Source organism: Aphis gossypii, chromosome 3 (assembly GCF_020184175.1).
Source record: "Aphis gossypii isolate Hap1 chromosome 3, ASM2018417v2, whole genome shotgun sequence".
NCBI lineage: Eukaryota > Metazoa > Arthropoda > Insecta > Hemiptera > Aphididae > Aphis > Aphis gossypii.
Window position 1 is genome coordinate 35,535,099 of NC_065532.1, and position 27,655 is coordinate 35,562,753.

General features: G+C 23.4%; 1 protein-coding gene across 3 annotated transcripts in view; it reads right to left on the reverse strand.

Annotated features, from left to right (window-relative positions):
• Positions 1-27,655, reverse strand: part of LOC114124740 (neuropeptide F receptor-like) — a 62,516-nt gene that overhangs the window by 28,383 nt on the left and 6,478 nt on the right. The window contains exon 1 of one of the 3 annotated variants that reach the window (XM_050203398.1): positions 4,002-4,161. The exons of 1 other annotated variant lie outside the window; for it this stretch is intronic. The gene's annotated coding sequence lies outside the window, so the exon portion shown is untranslated. Of the gene's footprint in view, positions 1-3,990; positions 4,162-27,655 lie in introns of those variants that run through there. One more of the 3 variants, XM_027988093.2, reaches the window with a different exon arrangement.

The following is a 27,655-nucleotide window of genomic DNA, read 5'->3' on the forward strand; positions in this document are numbered from 1 at the left end:
GGGCTAATATAGATGACCAAAACTCAAAGTTATTAACAATATTAAATGTTATGAATATATAAAATAAAAATATTACTTTCCGTATAATTTATTACTATCAGTAAACTAATTACAATTTTCACGCGGAATACACAACAAATAACATACTTCGTTGATTTTATATTCCAAAATGTATTTAAGTTGTATATTGTGTTAACTTTAATTTTTTAATCCTAAATTGAATCGAATTCGAGTTTTTTGAAAAAAAAAAAAATAACATTAGGATTTAGATATTTGGGAAAATTGTTGACTAAATCTAAGTTGCGTACCTGTTAGTAGTATTATACCATCTTGACGTAAATCATTGAAATAAGAGTTGGCATTTATTGATGAAAGTAAATTGTGTCCAACTAAATAGGTAAATATTATTATTATGTAAGGAGAATGTTTAAATTTTCAGCAGTGAAAATAATCGTATTTCCCCTCCTATTTTTCTCACTTAGTTTATATTTCGCTAGATTAGTCAACAATTTTACTGTTATGATAAAACGTTCAGTTTTTATCAAACTAAATTGAATTCAAACATTGATAATCAAGTTTAATATTATTTTTAAATTAGTAAAATTTTATTAAAATTAAAATTCATACTGAAACTATAGTCAAAAATTTAAATGTTAGTATTTTCATAGTTTTAAATTTAATTATTTTATTGATTTCTTCTACTTTTTGTTGAATTTATATAATTAAAATTCATAATATTATACAGTGCTTATTATTTTTCTATTTCATATGCTTGATCTCACCATATTATTTACGTTTAATATTGTTTTTTTTTTGTTTTTAATTAGATATAACATTGAAGATAGTCGAAAAATAATAATAAATTAAATAAACTGTTTAATTTTAAGTAAAATGTCATGTAATCGTTTGTGGTGTGAATATTGTTGATACCAATCATTATATATTTTAACGGTGCAACATCAACGTTCATTAATATTAATATTTTTAATGTTTAAAAGCAACATTTTAATCCACCCAATCAATTTTAATATTTTCTTTTTTTAATTTTTCATTATACTTATAACAGTTTTAGTATACTTTCACTCATTAGGGCAACTATCAACTAACTTATTAATTTTCAGATTATGGTTCATTCATCAACGAATATTAGCAATTAGATACTTAAATCAATCAATTTATTTTCGGACAGATTTTACGTAATTTATATTTACGTATAAGGCGCACAACTGACATCATAATATTATCGAAACTTTTTTCAAATGTAGCTTACTTACTATTTTTTGATTTCTTAAAAGTTTGTGGTCAATTTGTGTGTAAATTCCGGTTATTAGAATATAAATATTTAATGCTCAATATTTTATTAATATTTATTAAATGTCAAAACTAGAACTTAAGTAATAATAAGACATTTAGTTTTTGAAATACGAATAATTGAAAACATAAACGATATTTAGATATATTTTAGTATATCATAAAATATGTTCCGGGTGGCAAGAATAATCACTAATCATTTAATGAACCGATGGTGAGTTAATGGTCCCTTAAACATGATTTAGTGGTCTATGGTTGGTCCATTAAAATTTATAAAGCCATCAAATAAACCAATTTTCCATACAAACGGACATTAATGATATTATATTAAATTTGAGAAAACAATAATTGTCAACAATGATTAATAATGATTTAATATTGAAGTTGTGTTCGTTACAGGTAATTTTATTGAATCCATCCTATACTGCAATTATGTTTCTTGCATCAACAAAGCCAAATTTCATATCACGAGTGTTACCGAGTTTATATTCTAGGAATGACCAACATAAATATGTTCGCGAGCTACATGAATAAATACTAGAATACCTACCTGTAAGGCCCAAAATATGTTAATAAATACATATTTTATAATTTGATATTTTTTAATAAATGTGTACCATAGAAAATTATATTTATAGTAATAGTGAGTATATAGTAAATTATAATTTTTAAAGACATTATGCGCAAGTTGGCTACCTTTAGTATATACACCGACTAGCTGGTCGTTTAATTAGTTGATCATTTTGTTAGAATACGTTAATTCTTTATGCTAATTTATAATTGTTGTCTTCTTTTATCTAAATCATTTAGACTTAAATTATATATTTGTATTTATCTTAGTATCACTATCTTCACTATACAAAAATAATAGAAGTTATAGAATTAATTTATTATAGAAGTAAGATTTTCAAGTTATACAGCTACATCTTAAAATAAGATCACAAGTCGACATTTATAAATAACTTCAAATGTTTTCTTCAAATACTTCAATACTTGTAAATTGTAAGTACATATTTAATTTTTTGATTTTAAACACGTTACTGAAAAAATTCTTTACAATATTATATCTTAATTTTAAACTTCAAAACGATTTTATTTTTTAAACTATACGTTATGAATTGTGGCTAGTGGGCACGCCTTGTCTTAGATGTGTGATATGTCAAGAAGTATCTTCTAAGTCATTCCATCATGATGGTTTTTTATTGTCCAAGTGTCAATTAAAACAAACGATTTTGTTAAAACACATTATTTTTATATATTAAACGAGGCTATTGATTTTTCAAGTAAACATTTTGTTTCGGAGAATACTTTTGATGTAGGTATAGCCGTATAGGCTATACAATATAGTTAAAGTGCACTGATAGTTTTACGTAAAGCTACATGTAATTTGATTTAAAACTGGACGTCTATAGATTATGTACTTTGCGTTTATCTAAATTGTAAAATGTTCGTTTACTCTGCTAACCAATCGGACAGAACACTGCCACCATCAAATCGTTTTAATGGCTCATGATAATCATGGATTTTGTATAAAAATACATTATATACACACTTCTTATATGCTTTATAATATATAAGTAAGCATGGTATAATAGGTAGCATTAATATCTAAATTAGTTCTTACATTTTTATAGTTTGAATTACAAATTACATTTTTTCTTTGTTTGTAATTATCATTATTTTAAAAACATTTATAGTATGTATCACTGTTAAAATTGATCAGATTATTAACATAGTTTAAATACCTGGAATTTTAATCTAAATTTCTCTTAATTTGCATTTATAATCACTATTTATTTTATGGAAGTATATTACATGTATACATTATACATTATAAAAATTGTTTATAAATTAATTAAATTATTTTGAATCTTTTTTTTTTTTTACATAGAAAAATCGAATGAATACTTAATATTTATAATAATATAATATTATAACAGAATTTCCCAAGTAAGTGATAGAACTATATAGAAGGAGGGTAACAATGGAAGTTACAATCTCGATTGAGGGCCATTACATTATAAAAGTGGGCGGTAGCTGTTTCTATGTAATTTTTTTCAATCTGAATTTTCCTTCAGTAGTCCCATAACCGTAATATCGTACGACTTATAATACATTGTACGTAGTTATATTATGTTTTTAGAATAATTATTATCAATGCATATCGTATCCAATGTGGGTTTCGAAAAGAGACATTAGGCGCATACTCTCATAAAAATATTATCAATTTTATTTATAACTCATTTACTAATAGGTATTATATATTATGTACAATATATTAATTTGTAATCGCATACTTAAAATTTGTGAAATTTTCATGACAAATGCTTTGAAACGACTGAAGCTTATATAACGTTGTCATAAAAATTAAAAAAAGGTAATTTTGAAAATTCATCAGGGAAAATGTAAGATTCTTGAGTATCAAAGGGCTGTTGCCTGTTGAATAAAAAAAGTTTGAAATACACTGTGTTATCTGTGTTATATAATTTAATCCGTAAACGGCCATACAAAACATTAATATACTTTAAAATAGATTTTAATGGTAGGTATTTACTTTTAATGATATATTTAAATACTAATAAATTACACTACTGATAGCTGATATTCTCATAAAATATTAAACAAACGCAATATTCTATCACAGTTCTTAATATATATTTACTTATGCAGTTTTCTTACTTGATACTCACAAATTGGGTAAAATGTTGACGTCTGAACTGATATGTAAGATAAAGCAATCAATATTTAGTGTTTGAAATTGAAAAAATGTGTAGTTGAAGTAACTGGTCAATATGTAAAACACTAAAACTATTTTAAATAATAGAAACTAGAAACGCGTTAAATATTACATATAAGAAATATGATTTGAAATCGCACTTCTGTTTTATTACAGCATATGGTTTATCGATATAGGTACTATTTTTCTAGTTCTGAAATTCATATATGTTTATATAATATAGTCTATTATCAATAACAATACGTATATATGACGATTTATTGATAATCCTTTGATCCAACTACTTAATAAGTATAATAACTTCAAAACATAATTTAACTTATATTTTGATAACAAATTGAATTTGTATAGAATTAATTTTGTGTCAATTATAATTGATTTTAATTAAAACATGTTAATAATTTACATATTTATGAAAAATATTCATATTTTTAATTACACATTGTTTTTTTTGCCGATTGTTTATTTATTAAAAGTCTATAATTAGTCCAAAACAGATGAATTAATGAAATTGTTTTATTATTATGTTCAATAAAAACATATTTATTTTTAATTAGGTATTATGCTGAATATATTTTTGTATTTATTTTTCGTTGAAAAATATAAATGATCGAACATAAATAATATTTTGAATAAATAAATAATTTATTTTAAACTGGTATAATACTAATGGCATGTTTCATTTAAATAAAAAATCAAAATATCATAATTCAATTGTAAAATATACTTTGCTGGTTCAAATTTTTTTTTTTATTGAAACATTGTTTTTGTAATCACTTGAAGTTTAAAAGAATAAAGTAATGTATTACAAATTTTCAGATACAATTATTAACTATTTACTTAAAATTTTGTAATTATAGAATATAGAAAATGCATTAAAAACAATCATTACTGAAAATCATATTTTAAGATACGAGTAAATCTATAATAAATTTATAAATTATAAAATACGATTTGATAAACGACTTAATATGTTGTGATTTTAAAATCTTTATAAATTATAATATTTAAGTATATTTACGTTTGTATTAGTTTAAACATGTTTAGTCAGTTATGATTTGACACATTAAAACTTAAAAGTAAATAAATTATTAATGTTAAATAGTACTGAATATAAGTACTGTGGCAATTGAGCTGATCAGTTAACCATGCATATTAAATACTGTTCAAATTTGTTTTAAATTGATAAATATTAAATATACTACTATGGAAATAATGAATATTTTACATCTCGTAATGAATCCATTCAAGTAAATTATCAATATTCTATCAATATATTTATTCACCACCCGACAAAATCTAAATATAATATTTTAATTTTTTTTTTTACTTATACAAGATGTAGATAGTTTTGTTGCTTGTAACATGGTGATAATGTTGTAACTTCGTAAGACATATATACCTAATTAAAAATGAAACATAAATAATAATTTTTAATTCATGAGAGATATTTTCTATTGTAAAATTAAATATTGATGGCATTAAAATAAAATAAAAAGCAATAGTTCTTATAGTTTAACTATTGGTTTTACTAAAAATATTTTAACTATTTCATGATGAAATAGTATCATTATTTTGTAAAAGATTCATGAAATTCATAAAATAAAATAAATTTGTTAATAAAATTAAAAATAATGACAAAATACTCTTTCCTAACAAAATGTTAAATACTAGAAAAAAATACATATTGTATTTAGGTTAGGTACTTTATAAATATTAATTTTTCTGTAAGAGTAACAATAATTGGATTTCAAGTGATTTTTCCTATTTGTTTGTTCTTTGTCACAAAGCATTCATTTATATAATATTTAAATTTTTTTTCAAACTTTGTATATCATATTAGTTTTTAAAAATTATAAAATATTAAAATAGTATACAAAGGAGTAGGTACCATGTTTAATAAAATTTGGGTTCATTAAATAAAATAAAATCTGAAAAAAGATACTTTTACTTTGGAGAATATATATTATTTACATAAAAAAAAAAAAAAAAATCAATAAATAAATAAATCCCTACAATACGTTTACTCGTAAAGAAGTGAATATAAAATATTTTAAATATTAATCAACTAATAAATGTAAATAGTTACACACGTGTTGTACTGTTGTACATAGATTTTATTAGTACACAGTTTTTATTTACCACGATAAATGTAAATTTCACTACACGTGAAATTGAAAACTTTAGTAGCGTGTTATGGAGTTTTATCCACATGCTTTAACGTGTGCGAATATTATTATAATTATATTTTACATGATGTTGAGTACTTGAGTTAGTAACAATAGGTAAGAATTTGAAATAATAGTAATATATTGAAATTTACAGTATTAGATAGTCGAGTATGTACATATACCGACTACTGTTAATTATTTAATATTAAAATTTTACCATATGAATAAATATTATAAGCATATTAGCATACATAATATTATATTATAAATTTCAAGTACCTACGATAAAATCAGAAAATCAATTTTGCTAAGAATTATAGTTTTACGTTAAAAATTCCCATTTTTTCTAATTAATTTTTTTTTTTGTCTGATTATATTTAAAATAATTATGAGTTTTCAGATTATAAATTCTATTAGCCATTCATTTTTGTTAGGGTTTTCCTTGAGTCCATGATCAGTGTTCATAATATTATTAAAAGTTACCTAGATATTACCCACATCAGTTCTTCCAAAAGTTCGAGTTTTTAAAGATGCACAATATCAAGTTTAATTACATATACTATAGAACAAACATTGAATGCAGTTATACTGTTGCGCATATTATATTTGTCATTAGTTATATAGTTATATTACAAAAATCTATTATGATTTTGAATGAATTTTTTTCAACAGTTATAAAATAATATTATTTTATATAATTGTAACATAAATGCTCTTTATTCAATTATATTGTAAAACCACAAATTAGTAATACAATGCAAACTATATTGTATGGTAATATTGGTTTACACTCAATTTATTAAGTCTTGATATTTTCCTATTAAATTTATAAAATACGTACTGCGTATAAAAAAAGTTCCAACAATTTAAATTGATTTTTTTCTCCAAGAAATCTGACCTTATACAACAATACACAGTTAGTCAGTTAGAACATAAAATAGTTTATTGTTTGTAATTTTTAAACATAATATAAAGTTTTTAATATTTATATTTTATATTCTTAATTCCGGAAAAACTTAAATGACAATTATTGATTCAAATTAATAAAATGGCACAGTATTTTTAATTTCAATTTATTAAATTTTTTAATAATTTGTATGCTAAATTAAGTGTGTAATCTAAATAAAATATAATATTATGTAATTCCATTTTAATTATTTTAGTTATTTTTTTGTGATTTGAAAAATATAAATCGTATGGACTTCAAAATGTTTATCATTATACTATATAATTATAATTTCAATAGATACCAGATAACTGGTACCTATACACAATTACATTTTCAAAATATTTATTATAATTTTGATCTATTTTTATACCATTAACTTATTTACACCGTCTTATCTTACATCTATGTTCATTAAAAACTTACAAGTTAATGATAATATTATTTGATTAAATATTAGTATCATAATTATTATTAGAATACCTATATCATATATTAAATTATATGATGCTATACATTTTTTTTTAAGTTAGTTCATTCTACCGTATCTACTACTAAAGGGAAATAAGCTATACTATATCCTTATATATTTAAAGTCTATATTTCCGCCAAGAAATATTTTTTGTATGCAATGATTTATTCTTGAATGAAAATTGAAAACATCCATTGTAGTGATTCAATAACTTGAAACTTATAATACAGCAAAAAGATTTTTATTTTTTTTTATCGGGAAATACGTAAGTTAATAAATATGTATAATAATAATAAACTGTTAGGTGGATTTAAAATCATAAGACGCATGAGTTTAATGATATATAGGTAGATTAACCAACATCTTTATCAAAAACACTTTAAAATAATATGTATTACAATTATTAACCAGTAAAGCTAGCGAATTAAATCCTTCGATTATTTTAATGCATTAGATGCTAACATAACAACACCCGTAATTTATTATTGTGACATCATAATTTATCATCAACAATTCATACCTATAATAATGTTACTTATCAGTCGTTCATCGTTTGTCAAAACTCATGCAATTTACATTAACTAATAATATCATTAAAGAATTTAGGAGAATTTAATCAGATTCACTTATTAAAGTGAATCTAATTAAAATATTATAAGTAATATTTATTATTTATCGGTAATCGTTATTAAAATTAATTTTTTATTATTTAATTAATTAATACTCTTATACATTATTATATACGAATGCGTGATTATTTTATCGAGGTTAATACATAAATTAAACAATCCTTAATAATTTTTATTATTATATTATTAACCAAGATAATAGCATATTATAGTATGATGTAGGTAATTTTTATAATTTCTCATTTGTATTGTTTATAATAAAAAAAATCCTATCATACCATAGAAATAAACCCAATGTGATATATATTATATTTATTATACATTCATTTTAAATTTTTTACTTCCAAGAAATATCATTAGATAACTACGTCACTACAATAAAAGCTGTCAGATAAGATGGTAGAATCGCGAATATATATTGAATAATATTATATAGGTAGCTGTAGCTATAAATTAGTTATACATCATCTAACGAATAAAGGTTCAAAGAAACAAAATATACTTACTCTAAAAATCAATTTTATAATTGTATACATTACAAGTTTATTTTAAAATGTATAACTATAAAGCTTAAAAGCAACACTTGAAACACCTGTTAATGAATTAATATAACAAAATACATCAATTAAACGAACCTCATTAAAAAAAAAAACCATTATATAGTCAAAACAGTTTTGAATATTATCAATTTATTGTAAGTTTCAGTTCATTAGAATCTGTTAAACCCCCAAAGTAATATTAAAAAATAAAATAAAAATGCAAAAATTTAGCTTACAACATATTATTACTACTAAAATCATTCTCAATTCATCACGGACTACTGTCAATAAAAATTTAGAATACTGTTAACCTCCAATGAATTAATAAAATAATATATATAAAATCTAAGGCGCAGAAATAATTTAAACATAATTTTTGACTATATCTTACATACAATTAATTCAAGATAATGAAAATTGAATTTTAGCTAATAAATATTATTAGTTGTACCTAATTTATACGATAACTCATGCCTAAAAACGTCTAGTATATAAGAGAATAAAGTTAAAGATCATAATTTTGTAGTATTTACTGACAATCATACCCGTAGCCCTTAAAAACATAAGTATCTCATCAGATATGTATAACCAAAAAAACTTTGAATTTATTACACATAATTTTAAATTACTTTTATATTAAATATCATGCCAAACACAACCTAATTATAGATTGAGGTCTTGATGATCTCCAAGTCATATTGTATGCATTTGAAAAAGTAAACAAGGTGGTAGACTTAAAATTATTCTAAAATAAGCCTACAATAATGAAATTTGTTTAACATTTAGTGGCTGGCACTCTGTCCAATAATTATACTTTGATAATAATCTACTTCAATATCAATAAAAATATGAAAAAGTAGGTAACAAAATACATTAAAATGATGAAAGAAAACTTGTTATTTATTATTATATATTTACTAAAATGTGTCTAATGGCTAACTGTTATACATATAAATCTATAATAATTCTTATAGTCTTATACTGTTGTATTGTACTTAAACGTAGGTATTAATCATATTTAGATCTCTAGATATTTACCAATGATAGATACCTCGACGAAAAATTTATCCTGAACACCATATGCCATTTATACCTTATAATTTAATGAAAAAAACTTCTAACGTACATACTCGTACTTCATTTATAATAGTCTGTATAATACGAGTACAATAACTACAAAGCGTATTTTATTGATAATAATGTACTATAAGCTATATTAATATGAATAATTGAATTATAAATACTTTTTGGTGTCTATCAAGTATCTAGAAATTTTTCATTTTATAATAATACAAATAAATATTGATACAGGTAATACTTTTTATTATTATTTCTTACTCTCCAAATGAGTATATTGATTTTTTAATAATGAGTTTTTGAACTCATACGTACCTTCATTACTACGACTTGTTTCATTTTCAATTTTGTACTAACCTTTTTAAGTACTGCTTATAGTTAATTTAATGTCAAGTTCCTCTTATGATTAAATTAATAAAAATATAAGATTGTTTAAGTAAGAAGTTATACATGAAACGAATATTTTTAATGATGTTCTTTATGTTTTTAATATACTACCTAGGAAAAAGAAAATAATCAATTGAATACAAAAAACATTGTATCATGTTTATTATTGAGATAAAAAATCAGATTTTAAATTATTATTATTATTTGACATATTTTAATATTATATTTACTATTTATAATATTTTCCCGTATCGTAAAATGAATGCTATTCATGTGGAATTTTCAGTAAGTATTGTATTAAATTATATTTCATCGTGACTTGGTAAGATTATTCATAATTTTTTTGTATACTGAAGGTAGTTTATAAGAGGATATAGAAAACTATACTTGAATATATGTATGGAATATGTATGAATGTATAAAAGTATAAGTTAAAAGAGAAGGATGCAATATACTATTACAGATTACGTTTGAATTTCTTTCAAAAATAACTTGAAAGAAATTTCGGTTTATAAACTGTTTCGTCGATAGTAGTATTATATTGCTATAGTATAGTGAATTATGTACAAGTTCTTATGTGATATACTGATTTAACTTTTAATTTTTTTTAAATTTCGTTGACATTTTTATAATTTAAACTTATTTTTAAAATGTTTTAATGTTTATAACATATACAACATTATACATATAATGTATTTTATATTTAAGTTTGCGTGGTTAATTAATTTATAGGGCATGTGTAAAATAGCGGAGAGAACCCGTTTGTTAACGTAACTCCTAAAGTTAGTTTACATCAACTCATTTAAACTCAATTAATTTTTTTAAATAAAGTGTGAATGAACTTACGACAGATACATATTATACATAATGATTTAATAGTATTACAACTCGACCTTATATAAATATTAAATTTTACTCGTGAATAACCTCCTTCGGTTGATTTATGAATAGTGAACAGTTTTATAAGTTTTATAATACACATATTATTATATATTATTTAAAGTTTGGTTTTTTTAATTTTTACATTTTAACATCTAAACAGAATATTTTAGATAAAAAGAAAATATTCTTCTCGTTTAAAATAGCTCAATAATTTTTTTTTTTTTTAATTTATTGCATAGTTTAATAGCCATAATGATAATCATGCGTTTGAAAACGAATAGAAAATTAATTTTTGTTTTTGAAATATTTGAGTAGAAATAGTGGTACTTATATATTTTTTTAATGTTGGTCTGATATTATGTTTCTGAAAGATCAGTTGTATAGTAGATGTGTCTCTGAAATTTTTTTTTTTTTGACTCACTTAAATACAAACTAAAACCAATTTTTTTTATCAGAATCATCCTCAATTTCAAGAACACAGCATTTTTAACTTCAAATAAAAAAAAAAATCACATGCAGCATAAAAAAATTAATGAATTCATTGTAGTAGAAAATTTAAATGTTCGTAAAAAATTATATCCATATAAATTAAATTATCAACATACCATTAAACCATCATCAAAAATACAATTTGTTTTTTTTTGGTTATTAATAATTAATGCAAAAAAGAAAAAAAAATTATTTCTGATTTATTTTACTTATTAAATATATTAATGACATACATAAATACAGATTACTACGTTTATATATATGTAAGTATATATATTATATAATATTTTAAGTAATATTAAATTAAGTTAGGTATCTTTTTTCATTGAAGAAATATTAACAAATCTGTCTATATTTTTATCATATAACTTCTAAACGAAAAAGGTAGGTCATTAAAGTCATTTATTTTACTTTTTGTATTATAATAGGTTGATAGAATTTTTCCAAAAATATTAAATTTGTTATACTATTAGAATTTAATTATTGTAATAATATACATTTATACCGTATTATATAAAATATAATAGTATATTAATATATGACCTAACATATTATTATAATTTGAAATTTAACCACATTTTTCTGTAAATACCATAAATACCTAGTAAAACTAAAGGCATAGGATAATATCTTAAAATAAATCAAAAAAGTAAATGCAGTAAATTATAGAAAAATTTATAATAATATTATATAAGTAGAAGTTTTAAGTTCCTACGAATAAAGTTTTTAAATCATAATAGTACAATTAACATTTTTATTTATCGTTTAAATCTTTTTGTTCGAATTTGAATTAGTATTTATTAAAACTAAAACTATAACTATTTTTTTTTAGATTTTATGGTATTAGCATGAACTACCTATAATGAATTTTGTATTAGATATTTAAAATTTGGAAATAAAAAGAAAACTTTTTATGAAATTCTTATTATAAATAGCGATTTTTGCGATTTTTATAAATTTCATCAAAATTCTTACTTTAAATAAATAAAAACAAAAAAATGCCTATGTATTTTATTTTTTATACAGATTTAAGAATAACTTTTTTGGGATAGAATTTTCATCACTTTTGACCCAGTGAAAAATTTTTGATCGACAATCATAGAAAAAAAAATTTAAAAAAAAAAAATGAAAATTTGTCATGTCTATAAATATCTGAAAGAGTTAGAAACAATTGAAAAGTTTATCATAATATATAATAATCACAATGATAATATAAACATTTTGTGAACATTTCTACGGTTATTAGTTTTCGAGTAACACAAAAAAAAAAACCAAATCGATGTTGTCTAAAATTGTATTTGCGTAAAAATTCTCATTTTCCTTAATTTTTTATATTTTTCACGATATTAAAATAAAAGTTCTGGACATTTTTAACTTTGACCCCTTTTTAAAGTGTAAATTAGATATAGGTAATTTGCTATTCAAAACCATCCTCAAACTTGTAAATTGAAGTATTTTATCGAATACTTTTCATGTACTCACACCTAATAGTAAAACACACACATTTTAAAATCATAGCATTTATCGTTAGGTTCAGAACCTAAAATAAAAAAGAATAAAATATGTGAAGCTAATATACTTTTTTTAATTTTAAAAACTACGTAGATTATGAGGTGTTAAACGGATTTAATAATGGTGGCAGTGTTAGTAAAAAAAAGAGCCTCATTATATATAAGAAATTTAACCGGTAGAAATTTTTTTTTTTTTGGTTTAATTGAGAGAATGGTAGGAAATTTGATTAATATATTATAATAATATAATTTACACGTAGTAATACCTTTTATATTATACAAAAGGGAATAGGGACTCTAATTGAGTCCTAAATTTAACGAGTGATTAGATGGTAATTATTAATTATAATAATTAATAATAATTACTATTACATTGTCTGGTGTATAGCACAATAATGACAGCATAATCACTGTCCTTAAACACATGAGATGATGGATAAATAAAAATGTAAAAAGAAATATTTTTTAAACCAGAGGTGAAGGATTCCGGTAAATTTTCCCATTAGTAATTAATTAATCCTTAAACGTACCTAGAGTTTTTGATGCAATATCGCTATTTTTTATGTTATTTTTTTGGATTACAATACTTTATACATTTTTGATACAAATAAATCTAAGACTTCTCAAAGTAGATATTTGATTAGTAAGTACTTATGCAGTAAGTAAGTAGGTGCTAGAGCTAATTCTGGTATATTATAGTGTTAGAGTTAAACTACATACTACTATACCACTATAATACTGCTGTGTAATTCATAGGTCATTAATTATTGTATGCACATTAATAGCAATTTGGAATCCTGTATTCAATAATGCAACGTAATGCAATAGTACTCTATATAGATTAGTATCTATACGGAAAAAGGCATAATAACATATTACAACTCTTAAGTATGATTAAACCTTCGACGAATATTATAATTTATAACCAAACCGTTGGCTTAAATTATACGAACACTGCTTACTAAATGCTTATTATGTTTTTTATTTTAGACAATATTTTAGTTTTATTAATTGACGATGCTAATCATACAAATACATGAAAAATTATAAAACACTATTTATTAGGTTTAACTAACAACTAACATAATTTCAACATAATATGTGAGCTTATTTATTATATAATATATAGTATTGCATGCTCATTATAATTTTATTTATTCACATAGTTTAGTATTATATTTTTACACTTTAACTCATTGGGTGCCTATATCTATTATCATATACTATAATTAGGTACCTTATATTTACTTATTTTATGTTTTAATTTGAAATTTTTTATTATAAATCTAAACTGTTTGTTTAAAATTGAAATAGGAATTTTATTCTGTAAAATAAAAAATACTATTACTAGTACTATTATTAATCAATGAATGTAATATTATATGGTACTTTAGAAGCTAAATTAATTATTAAAACTACCTACAACTTAACCGTTTAAGTAAGTTTAAGGTAGAAGAAGGTCGAATTAGGTACCTGGATACTTCCCTAAAAAACTATTTTACCGAATTCCAGAATCCATTTTCCCATAAAATTATTCACACAAGTAAAAACATCGATTAATAATAATTTTAAATTAAAATGTAATAAAAGAAAAAACTTGTCATGAGAATATTGAATTATTTTATCTTTCATGAAATAATCTATTGGACAAATAGTTGGGAGTACATATTTTGGAAAACGTACGGTAACAAGTACTTATTTAACATTGTATTATACATTATTAAGCTATTTATATGCTTGTAAAAATAAATTGGTCTTTATTATGTGGAGAAGTAGCAAATAGTTTAGAAATAAAATATCTATGCAAAAATACTAATTTAAATATTTAATCCAAGGAATTCAAGTTTATTTAATTATTCTGTTTTTAAATCTATTATGTTTAGTTTTTTGTAATAGTATAGTATAATAATTTAGTTGTTGTAGTGACTAGTGTATAATGTATGCCTAATTAATACTAATAAATTATAAACAAAAACAAATATTTTGTATAATGCAACAAGTATTATTGAACTAAAATATTTAAATTGTTATTTCTTGTTTATTTTGGATTTTGAGAGAAGGGAGAGAACTGAAGAAACTATAACGACGTTTGTATATTTATTAATGAATTTTCATATTTTCTTCTAGTCATTTAAACAACTCGGCCTGGTAACATGCTATGTTATCTATTAGGTTTTATATTATATACACGTATATTGTATACATAACATTTAGTTTCGCATTATTCTGAACTAACCAAGCTCAAATAAAATGTATTAAAAGTAATGAGTGTACAAAAAATAATAAATCGTAAAATAAATTTATTATTAGTTTAATAATTATAGTTGTTTAAGAACTGTTCATTAAAATGCACTTATTGCATGACTGATGTTTTAAAACACAACTCATGTACACTCTTGAATTAAGATATGTCCAATTTAACTATATGCCTTATTGATATCCATTAGTAATGTTATATTTATACGTGTATATTATTACTAAAAAAATGAGATAAATATTTATAGATAAAACATAGATAAAGCAAAAATTATACTTTTGTGACATTCTTGGCATTAGTTCTTAAACGATTAAAAATATTCATTAATTGTTTTCAATCCCAACTTTTCAAACATTATAACCAAAATAAAACATATTAATCATATTTTATTCATTCATTGTCAGTTCATTTATCCAACAAAATGTCATTTCATTTCTAATGATTTTGCAAAAGAAATTAATATTGTAAAAATAATAACATTTATATTAATATTTTTATTTGAAATAAAATTTTATTGAGAATAATTTATTGTCCAAAAAAAAAAAAAAAAAAAACACAGTATTCTTAAGGCCCGGGACAGATCTAAAAGGGAGCAAGGCCTCCTCAGAGTTCACACTATACTTATAAATAATTCAATATTGTTTAAAGAAATATTTAATCTAATCATTTAATTGTATAAGTAAATGTTCAACAAAGAGTGTAAAAATTGATTGCATTTTGAAAATAATGTAATTGGGTATTATAAACAGAGTTTTGATTTTATAATCTAACATAAGTAAGTAAAAAAAATAAAATAAATTTTGAACTAAACTTTTTTTATTTAGTTGTTTTTATATATAATATATATAGGTACGTATAAAAATAAAAAAAAATTATATTTTAGATATAATATATAATATCATCTCTAAATAAAAATTTAACAAGTGATTATTTTTATAATTATATAATATTTAAAAATGTATAAGTTAAATAATTTCCCCATTCAGATTTAATGTATTCATCCTCTCTTAAGGTATATCATAAATAAAAATAATGCATATTATTAGTATGAGTCATCTTTACAAAACACTATAAACTGTATATTTAAACTTTATTTTTTTAGAACATATAATTTATAATATCTTGAGTAATATGCTCTTGAATTTGATTTTGTATACCTAAATTGTTTTATTAAACTTTTGAACATATTATTATAAAAATGATCAAAAATGAGAAACATAATCGTATTTATAATATTTTTGACTTTCGATACCATTATGAAAGTGATTGCTTATCAAGTTCAATTTGATGATTTGTATATTATGATTATGTTAAAAGGTCAACAACAAAAAGTTGAAAATAAGGTCATTGCATAATAAGTTTCATAAATAAAAATATATTTTAATATTATTAAATTATTGTTGTATGAAACTTTATAATGATACGTTATAATGACAAAATGTGGTTGGGTCACTGTAAAATTAGGTTAGGTAGAAACAAAAACGAGGTCCTATTGAAAATTACTTTTAAATTTATTTATAAAATTAAAAATAAAAACTCTGTTGGTGACTGAGTTTGGAGTAGACTTCTATTGTTTTTCATTAAGTAAAAGCTTAATGAGCACTCGATTATTTGTTTATATTTTAATATTATATAATATAACTATTAAGTATCATAAATATTTTTAAGTCGCTGTTTATTAAAATAATTGATTTTTTTCAATTTGTTTCTATTAATCATCATATGAATAAGGCTTATATAAAAAAAAAATGTATAATAGCAGTAGTCGTGGACACGAAAAATGAATCCTAGCCACCACGGTCGATTGTTAATTCTCATTTTTGTATCTATATTAGTACTCAACATTTTACTATTGCGCCGCCGTTAAATTTCGTATTCTCGGATATGAAAAAGGAACATTAAATATATTATACTAATAATAGACCGTTCTAGCTTTAGAATTTCTTGATATAGGTATAATGAGGTAAGAATTTTTATTTTATAACTTAATAACAATCAACGAAAAACCGCCATTTTGCGCATGATGGACAGGTTTCATTTTTCATGTCCGCCACTTTATTATAAATTATAATGAGAAATTTGTTTATAGTTTTTCAAACTAAAATTGTATAACACACAAATAATAAAATATCTCAGTTATAAACAAAAGCTAAGGTTAATGAGTGTATTATAGTTATGGGTTCCAAGTAAAGTAATGCATCCAAGAGTTTGGAGCTATTATTTTATATATTTGAATATTTTATTCAAAGCACTAATAATGAATTAACAAAAATAATTTCAATATATCTATATATGTATTGTAAGTCTTAGGGTATTAACATGTTTTTAAATAAAATACAGAACAAAAATGAAAATATGCAATAAATAATAAATGTTAGATATCTTGCTTGTAATAAAATTTGTATCTAATTATTGTTGATACCTACATCTACATTTATCAAATTTATCTTAAATATTATCAGTTTGGTGTTGACTCGCAACACAGACACACAGTCACACGTATATTATGTACATGAAATTAAAGTTTGTGATTTTTAATTGTGTAATTAATTTACATATTTTATTATGTTGAAAGCGCCTCCACGTTTTACACGTCGAGTCAAGCTCTTCGCGTAAGCAAATCACCAAGTACAAACTAACGGTAACCATCATCGTCAAATTCACCTGTTCACTAACAGAAAAAAAAATAAGGCAGTCTGTTCACCTAATCGATTCGCATTCAAAACCACATTAGTACAGCTATCCGGTACTAAAAGTCTCTTATGTAAGTAGTTACTTTTTTTCCCTGAATTTATCCATCTCCGTAGATGCCTAAGTTATAATAGTATTATCAATTTATCATGAATAATTATTTTACCACTACATATCAATGTTAGCGTTCATGTATTTTTAACACCATTATTGTTAAATCCTCATAAGCTATAAGTTAATTATCAAAATCTACACAACGCTCACCTTTGAAATTCCTGAGGTTCTAGTGTCTAATCAAAGTAGGGTCATTTTATTTAAAGTGTCGCGACTCGAGAACGTCAAAAGCAAATGTAAAACTCTTGAAATCTTTTCTTAACACTACCTCATGCCAGTTCAGAGCCTTTTATTATGACTCAGTTACTGACTTCAACAATATAATATTGTTTAATAGTTCCACAATCGAAACATTATGTTACCCAAATTTGTTTCAGAATTTATTGCATTAATTAATCTCTTACTTTGCCTCTTTACTGCGGTAATTTACAAAACAATATATTGTATAGTCTAATATTATTTCAACTTTATAAAATATAGTTTTAACCGAAATGTTATTACCCACAGAATGCGTTATCTATGTATCATCTGTACATTTTTAGTTGGCTTAGATTTATATTTATAGTTAAATAGCATATTTTATTATCATTCCATTCTTTCTATGTTCCATTAATATTATTTAAAACTATTCTTATGCGTTTAATTGTTGAGGCTTATTATTTTTATTAAGCCTAATTCAGTAATAATTATAAAAAAAAAATCTTAAGTATAATTTAGTATCACTTATCAGATTTATGCTTTGTTGTGGAATTTAGTGTTTTCCCTGCCATAAAATAAAAATTTGTTTAAAATCAGTGATGAATTTTTAAAACAATGTAGTGAATATAGGTACTTATAAATCCGGTATTGATTCTTACATAGTGGAATTACTTTGGTTGAGGATCAACTTACTTTTATTTAATTATTTAAAAAGTTATAATTATGTACTGTATATTATGTATTATTTTATATTAATTTTAAATAGAAAATATTAAACTCTATCGAATAATTATGTTTAATATTAAACTATAGATACCTAAATTTTAAATAGATTAGGTTAAATAAAATATCTACATATAAAAAAATTATGTAAAGAAATGTATTATTCCATAAATATTAAATATATTATATTATAATAAACTATTAAAAATATTTTAGAATTTTTACATTTTCAGCGCAAAATTTCATAATTTCGTGATTTTTTAAGCAATTAAAAAAACTCGATGAATCGATAATATTTTTTCCAAGGTTTTTATAAATACCATAATGCAGTAAGAAAGTTGATAATACGAGTATACTAATTACTAGGTGTACGCTATATACTAGGTTTATGTTGTTAGTTAAAATATTAAATCGTTTTACTCGTTTTACTACTAAGTTGTTATCGTTTAGTCGATTTGTACCTATTTAGGTATGGTCGAATTACTAATCAAGTATTTTTTTATTTTTAGTTTCAGAGTATACTTTAAGGGCATATTTTGGTAATTATTAGAGCAGGGGTTCCCAAACTTTTTTTTCGAGTACTATCCATGTATATTATTTATCAGTTATGTAAGTACCGCTAATGACTAAAAATAGAACTGTTCAATATTTTTAGTTTTTACACATTATTTTTTGTACTTTCGAGTAATTAATCACGTACCACCATTTAGTCTTTTACGTACCATAGTTTGGTAACTTCTGTATTAGTGCATAACTGCATGTATATTTAATAGGTTTTTAGGGCATATAATTGTTGACCCTAGTTATTATTAATGATTTATAATATTTTTTAAAATTAAATACTTTTCACATTGTAGTTTTTCGGAATATCTGTAAACTTGTAACGTCATAATAATATTACTACTTCATAATATTAATAAAAAAAATATAAATTAAAATTATTTCACATTTTGTAATATGTGTGTGGTTAACTCAGTCCATTTGTCTCGAGTATAATAAATTATATTTAATTGATTTGCCGATCACGCCGTTGCACAGAAGTTTTTGAAACAACCATGTTATGGTTTCATTAATACATCGAGAAAATACCAATTTATTACATGTGTGTTATTTTTAGAACAGTAAATCATATTTTAAAGGAATTCCGGGTCAGCGGATTAGCAATGAGCTTTTAGATTACAACGTGTATCCCCACTTGATAGTTAAATCAATATCCAACATTTTATCAATGTTAAATGCAAGCTGCTCAGGTGTTTGATGAATAGAGATGAGTATATACAATATTATACGGCTTTAATTAAATCGTCAATGGTTGTATCAATAAATGTCACTCATCGTCAGGTTTGAGCTTACCACAACGTGTGTATGAATGAATTAAGTATAGTTGTAAATGAAGAAACAGCTGGAAAGAACAAAATTAAGGAGAATATTTATCGATAAAAACATTGAAACTTTGAAAGTAATAAAAACATAAATTAATATGCATATATATTTATTTTTTTTTATTTTTAAAATTATTTATTTTAAAAGTTGGGTAGGTAGAATAATTATACATTAAGTAATTTTAATCGAACTTAATGTAATATTATATTCAAAATAATATGTCATTTGAATTTATTTTTATACGATTTAATTTCAATCTATTTAATTTCCTTTCATAATAAATGTCTCTTTAAAGGAAAGTACATTATTATGTATCTCAGTCTGAAATGTAGGCCATTGGTTGATTTATAGAATATTAATATAATTGTCATATAGATTTTGCACACATTTTTTAAAATAACAATATAATCTATATTTTAAACCAATTATTTGTTTTAAATAAACATTGTGTTTATATTAAACACATTTTGTTTAAATAATAACAGTACCTATATTTGCAACGAAATTCAGATTAATATATCTTTATTTATCATATTGATCCGATGATCAACAATTTAAAAAATAAAATTATAAATTGTGAATTATTAAAAGTTATAATGAAAAATGTATACTTCTATTGAATAATCTATACTTGCAACTTTTATATGCAATATGTGTGTACATAATGTCAAAAATTATATTTCCCAAATAATTAAGCACATTACAATATATAAAATCAATTAATTAAAATATATAAGGTTATTCTATAAAAATATATACATCAAACTTTAAGTATGTGAATGTTATTTTAAATTAATACATTTATTATCTTACGACTTATGAATAGGTTGAATTTTTTAATCGTTTACAATTTTATTACCTTAAAAAAAAGATAAACTTATGCATACAAAATATGAATAGCGTTGGGTTATATTATGGGTTTATTACTTAAGCGTTTTATTATAATTTATAGATCATTATAAAAAAATTGATGAATTTAATTCATTTCAAAATAATAACATAAAATTTACTGTAACTAGTGGAATTAATAATTCTAATAATATTAATAAACTATAAAATATTCATCATTAGTACTATATCGACCGATATACCGTCTGTGCACAGTATCATTTTTTATGATTCATTTTCATACATTTTATGAAACCCAGTTAAATATTAAAGCTCTCATTTTGATAACTTATAATCTTAACTAGTTTTTCACGAATATTAATGTTATTAATTCGAAATACTAAGCTAATTATAATAAAAAAATTGTAATTCTAGGTAATTAGGTTGTCGTGATGACAGCTAAATGAAAATAAAAATATAAAATATAAAGAAATACCAACTAAACTAAATTATACATTTAATATTTATATTTTTAATATTAAATAATATAATTAACATACTATTATGTATATTATGTATTAAGTAATGCCGGAAAAGGGGATTATTATTATCTAAACAATATATTTATGGTAAGTTATTTCATAAAATTAAAATTCGAAACGAAGTATTTGTTAAGTAACTTGTAACTTAATTGTTACGATATAACAACACTCATTATTTAAAAAATCCTTATTACATTTTTGAGTTGGGTTTGATTTTGAAATATTATTAAAACGTTTAATCATGCGTGACTATTACATACGAAAACTGCAGAATATAAAGTTACACTGTTAAAACTACTTAAAACTGAACAGTCAAGTATTCCTGACAAATCAGATTAAAAAACAGTATGAATCTGGAAGATCCATAATTTTTATTTTGACTTTCTGCAAGTTTTCCTTTCTTTAAACCAAGTACTATCACCATAAACACAACTATTTCTATTCTTAACAGTCGCAGATAATACATAGGAAATATAGTTTTTGAAAGTTTTACTTATATGAATTTTAGTTCTTACTTTTGCAAAATAAATCACCTGCATGTAAACAAGTGAACTCACATAAATCGTATAACCGTTTAAGACAACTGAATATAATATTTTATTAAACACACACTATACAGATAATACTTATAGTTTTAACTGTAGTTCATATAATACAATATACATCTTAAAAACATAACTATTAGATTTTTAGCGGAGTAATGAACGTATTGATTTTACAATTATGTGCTTTTTTTGTGTGTTTGTGTACACTAAAAGTTGTCGATAAAATGCTTGAATTTGAGTTGAAACCTAAGAGTTTTTTATAGTAAATTGGATCTTGTTTGTAGTTTGAAGAGGTCAAAATTAAAATTCTCAGTCTTTTTTTTTATAATTAGGAAAACCAACAAAAAATAAAGGAAAAACGGAAATTTTCACGAAAATCTAATATTATTAAAATAATTATTTTGTAGATATAGTAGTTACCAAAATTTAAATTTAAATTTCATCATATACAATATGTATTATCATTGAATTATAATTTAACAAACTTAATAAGTGATTTATTCAATAACGAGTTCCACTCTACACCTATATGTATAGTAAAGCTGTACCCACTTGACTACTTTCTTTTTTTGGTAAATGTTAATCTTTGGAAACTACACATACATTATACTTCCATACTGGTATAGTATATTAACTGTAGATAAATTACACTAGTTAGGTCACGTAATTTCGTCATCTATTCCAAATGTTACACGTGCTACATGATGTTATTTGAGTCGCAAAATAAAATTATATTTTATAGGAGTTTAACTTGACTGGTAGGCTCGTGTCCAGTTTTTGGGATTCAAATTGGATATATAATTTATTATTATCGATATTATTTACTAAAATTGATAGTTCATAAACTGTGCAGTTTAATAAACTTCATTATTTGTACCCATATGTTTTATATCAGTATTATATCAAATAGTTTACAAAGAACAACAAATACATGTAAAGCTTTTCATTCGAAATTAAATTCACATTTTTATCCTAGTCATTCACATATTTTCCAACTCCTTGACATCTTTAAATGACTTTAGATAAATACATAATAATATGTCTTAATTAATAGAATAAATACTACAAAACAAGATAACAGAAAACAAATTTAAAATTAAAAGAATCAAAAATTAAAAAAAAAAAAAAAACGAAATTTCACCATTAAATTTTATAATAAACGTTTCGTTTAAACTTTAACCAATATAAAGCTCTAAGTATACATATAGATGTTTGAGCTATAATTATTATTGAAGTTATTATTTTCGGGATATCAGGAATGTTATAACTAGGTTATAACCTTTTTTAGAATGTTTTTTTACGGGACGCAACTCACCTACTGATAATAATTTCAAACGCAAGTAGTATACACCGGTTTACAAATGGATATATCGCTAGTTCATTGAGTGATGTTTATCAAATATAATACATGTTTTCATACACTACCTATAAAATAATATACGTAAATTGTAATCATAGACTACAGTACGTTAGACCATAGTATATTATATTAGTTGAAAACATACATTGTAATTAATATTATTAATTATAGATTGGATAACATTGATACAAATTATGAAAATATTAATTTTACAAGAGTAAGATCATTAACAAATAATAAACAGTATTTAGTGCGTAAAATCGTCATTATCATATTAATTGTCGTTTCAAAGTGATTTAAATGAGCTTTAGACGTTTTAGAACAAAATAATTATTATTGCTTATCACTCAGTACATAAAATAAAATAAAACACTGTAATATTATTTTATAGAGGAAAAATAACCATACATAATGTTGTAACAACTTACTATTCACATAATTTATAATTTTTTATATAAAAAGACTGGTATAATTGATGAGTAAAATGTATTTACCTGAATATTTTTCTTACAATTCAATATTACGTATTTTAATATTACCATATATAATGCACCCTTCTCAATGACTCAATGATTGATAGCCTGAATCCTGCCATTAGTATTCATGACAATGGTATTGTATTTTAGATGCTGAAACTACTAAGCTTATCATTGGGTTTACATTGATGTGCACCTATTTTACACCTTGAAAAATGTTTAGAATAGTTATAATATTGAGTTCCTTATCTCAACAGTATAAATATTTGGTAAATTTTAAAATAAAACCGTTAAATTATTTATCGATATTTTTGTAAATTATCAAAGTAAAATAAAAAAACCTAAGATAATATATTCTTGTTATCTTTAATTTATTAAGGATTTATTAGGGATTGTGGGGCCTACTTGAGGTTATTCATATCAAAACCGTATCAATAAATTGTAGATAATATAAAATTAACTAATCAAATATCCATTATAAGCCAAAAATTGACTGTACATCTCCACAAACAATTCAAATTATTCGAAATTACTTCTTTTCACTTATTGCATGTTTATCTGAATTAATGTTTAGCATAATACAAATATTTTCTCTAAATTTTGAACTGATTTCTTTATTTTGTATAGCTTACAATTAATATAATGATTGATTTTGTGTTATTTAACTCTCAATGCTATTTATTTTATTGTTTGGTTGTAAATTACTATTATTATTTTTATTAATGTATTTTATTGTTACAGAATGTAACATTAATAGCATTAAAATTATATTTACCTAATAATAATATGTATAATTATTTAGGATACTATCGAAGTTTTAAACAAATAAAACTTATCTAGTAGTTATTTAGTTAGATTACTCAATATTTTAGATTCTAAATAATTATTAATTATAATATTAGTTTGAGAAAGAATCGTTGTGCATAACTTTATAAAATTAAAATGTCTTAGGTTGATATGTAAATTTGAAATCTCATTTAAAATTTGACTAAGTGTAATAAAAACTATAGACAGTTTGTAGACTCAATACCAAAAAGGTTCTTTCACAAAATATCAATTTTTTCAGGGAAGCAATTTTAAACTTCAAACTGTAATATTATCTTCTTTCGTAATAAATAATTTTTAATGATTGTCAAATCTAAAAATAACAAAGTTATTCTATGTTAAGCCTTAAATTATTTTTTCATTATAAGCAAAACTCAACTATATACTCGTGTATATATAAAAAAAAAAATGATAAACAAAAAATGTCAGTTTAGAACCGAAAAGTTCAAGATATGGTTTTTGATGTCCATATTTTTTTTCACTTAGAACTTTTTATTCTCAACTATATATGAGTTTTCCAAGAAAAAAATACTCGGTTAATAATAGAAGATGTGGCGTGATGTTAAAAATAAACTTACTCGGTAATAGAGTTATTTATTTTATTGATAAATATAAAGTAATTAATAATATTGTACAAACTTATAATGATTGTACAGAAAACGCATTGAATAAATAATATAATAATATAAAATATTACCATCCTGTAAGTTTATGAAACGTCGAGACGTTTTGAAGTGATCTTAACTTTCGTAGTATTTACTGACTTCTATTCAGAACATTGTGTATCGCACATAACTAACAGTTAATATTTTTTTTTCAAATAAACTTGGTGATTAACTTACTTTAGTTTAACGTTATACATGATTGTTGGCGATAGTGCAAGCGAAACGATAATTTTACTCGGCAACGGGTTTCTATACATTTTCCGAGAATTTTAAATTTGACTTCGTAGAACAAATCTCGGGATCTCGCAGGCTGATCGAAAATAGTGTGTTTTACAACATTTACGATACACAGATAATATTGCACGAAACGGAAACTTGAATAACAAACTTTGTGTAACTCGATCACATTACGCGAGTTCGGTCCAATGAACGTATGAATGACTCGGCTTCCATTTAAGCGACCGTCAGACTCGAAACGCGCCTAACGAATGGAAAGGAAAGTCGTACTTAATCGGCCGTTGATAACTTTGCGAATAATTACGCCAAACACCTTCGAGACAGTTTGGAATTCTCGCGCGCCCGGATATAAAATAATCATTCGGATGTTCTGCGGCTTGCTCGTTTATTGTTTTTCGGCGTAATAATTCCACGTCAACGTTCAAGATTATCGCGAATTATGGTGGTCAACCGCCACCAATCCGTCAGTCGTCCCGCGTGTCTAATACAGTTTAGGTATTGTATTACCTACGTATGCTCATCCAAAGTCACTGGGGCGAGCTGGTTAATTTCAAGTGTCCGGTGCGCGCTTAATAGTATCCGATTTGTCGAGTGGAAAATAAAGTGCTTCCGATTCCCAGAACCGGACGATATTATGGCCATTGTCGAGCTCACATCGGCAATTATCATTTTATGTGAACTATAAGTTTACGCACAACAACGTCGGTGTAACGATCGGGTCAGTGTGAAATCATTTATATCATCACACGTCTATAAGATAATATTATATTATGTAGTACACGAGTATAGGATAATATTATAGCTCAGCCGTTTCGCGATACGCGTACGTACGCCTCGTACAGTACGTTTCCCGAGTTTACTTTGAAAGCACTCAGCATCCCGCGCTGCGCAATCTTTGACCTGCTGGTTAAATCTTTTCTCTCGTATGGTTGTTTTTCTGTTTGGATAATTGACACAACACGAAAATAAAACAAATAACAACAGCTGCATCTCAAAACTTAAAAATCTCACCACATACTGCTGTTTACTTCGTGCATCTCGGATTTCTATACAGAAAACAATACAGATATACTGCAGTAACAATGAGTTTAGGTGACGACGCAATTTATTCAGCTCCGAGCAAAATTAAACTTGTAGTAGGTATCACATTGTTTATACGAATTGAGAATAATAGGTATTATTTTAAACCATTTTTCTTAAACCACAGCAGTCATTTTCATAACTTCGTTGTATCGAAATTGAAACGCAGTGTTGTAATACTCAAACAATTGTTTTGATTAATAGATAAAAAAAAATATATTGATAATTCTAATTGACCTGAAACCATTGCACATTTCCGATGAATCTATACAGCTACTATTTTTAGCAAGTCGAGATATTGTATCCGTATTATGTAACTTGACTATTACTGAAAATGAAAATTTCACTCGCGAAACAAACAGGTAATAAGGTCTGTAACGTTTATTACTTATACAGTGATGCGTATTTTGTCTTTTGCTGGAAAACAGATCCAAGATACACATTAACAACTTTCAAGTTTTGCAGTGCGTAAAATACAAACGTGGGCAAAAACATGGACTTCAACACGATTTTCTCTTAAAAAGAAAAATTATTTTATCATAGTTAAGTGGATATTAATTTATTTTATTAGCTAATAATT